A 1,665-nucleotide genomic window follows, 5' to 3' on the forward strand; every position below is an offset into this window, starting at 1 on the left:
ACTGTCCCCTGCCACCTCCATGGCCACCGCCACCACGACGGCCACCTCCATGGCCACCACCATCACGGGGAAAAGAAATTCACTTGACATAGTTAGCCCAAACTGTCCAGATAAAATTTATGAAATGGTCACAATAAAAGATTATCCAAAACAACGAAAAAATTTACAACTGTTGGTTTAGATCTCATGAACATTGTTATAACTAATCATAACATATGTATTATCATTTTGCAATTGCATGGAATAAAAATGGAAAAAGGCAACAACTTTTAATTTCTAACACAATCCCTATCTAAAAAAATATAGTGTGATCTGCATATAAACTAATCATAACATATTTCTTTATTATGTTGCAATTGCATGGAATCAAAATGGAAAAATATAGTGTGATCCACATATACACTAATCATAACATATTCTTCTTAATTAATTTACTTGAATAAAATGGAAAAAAACAACCGGCCGAGGAGGGGAGGTGGCGTGACGGCGGCCGGGGAGGCGGTGGCGCGACGGTGGCTGGGGAAGAGAGGTGGCCCGACGGCCGCGCGTTGCGTACGGGGAGGAGGGCCCGTGGCGGCAGCATCTGAGAGGCGCGACGGCATACGGGGAGGATGGCGGCCCGGTGGGGAGCACAATGCAGGGCACGCAGACGGTGCGCGGTAAGGGTGCTCGGGGAGGAGGACGGCGGCGCTCGGGGGCCGCGGCAGAATCGGGCAGCCTCATGGCGTGATTTGCCAAACTGCCAGGAGTTAGAGAAAATAAGGTGCCCGACCGCGGGTTATATGGGGAGGCCTCAGTGCGGGCCGCGCCCGCCAGCACATCTCCTCTGCGCTCGCGGGCCCTAACGCTGCTCGCCAGCACTGAGCTTCTGTGCTAGCGCCTGCTAGTGCAGAGGTTTCACCAAATTTTCAACCAATTGGAATATTTGATGAATGATTTCAAAATTATTTCAAACTTCTACACCTGAACATAAATGTTATGTAGTGAATGTAAAAAATATAATTTCATACATAACACAAATGTTTTGACTAGTTAGTTCACATGTCACTATAGGTTGAAACACCTCATAAGTTATAGGGTGATTCTGACTTCCATATCCATTTGGAAAGGACGTACTGTTATACTGTCTCAAAATTATCTTATTATTTTTGGTCCATGTTGTTGCACAGGTAAAGTGGTTATATACCAAATATCATGATTGTTGGACCAATTATATTTTATCAAAATTTAGTTAAATCGAAAAGTAAATGGATTTTCGTGTTAAACCTTTGAAAAATATCCATATTTAAGAAAATTCGATGATTTGAGATAAAAACTAGAATGTATGTTAACAAGAAAGCACCAAATCCAAGGGGGAAGGTGGATTGTGCCATTCCATCTAGATTTATTTTAATTTTAATAAAATATAAATTTGTTGAACATGATATTTGGCATGTAACCACTTTAGCAGTGAACCAATGTGGACCAAAAATAATAACACAATTTTAAGATAGTGTAACAATACGTCTTTCCCAAATGGATATCAAGTCATGATCACCCTATAACTTATGAGGTGTTTCAACCTATACTGACATGTGAACTAACTACTCAAAATATTTGTGTTATGTATGAAATTATATTTATTACATTCACTACATAACATTTATGTTCAGGTGTAGAAGTGTG

The sequence above is a fragment of the Setaria viridis genome, chromosome 3 (assembly GCF_005286985.2).
Source record: "Setaria viridis chromosome 3, Setaria_viridis_v4.0, whole genome shotgun sequence".
Taxonomy (NCBI): domain Eukaryota; kingdom Viridiplantae; phylum Streptophyta; class Magnoliopsida; order Poales; family Poaceae; genus Setaria; species Setaria viridis.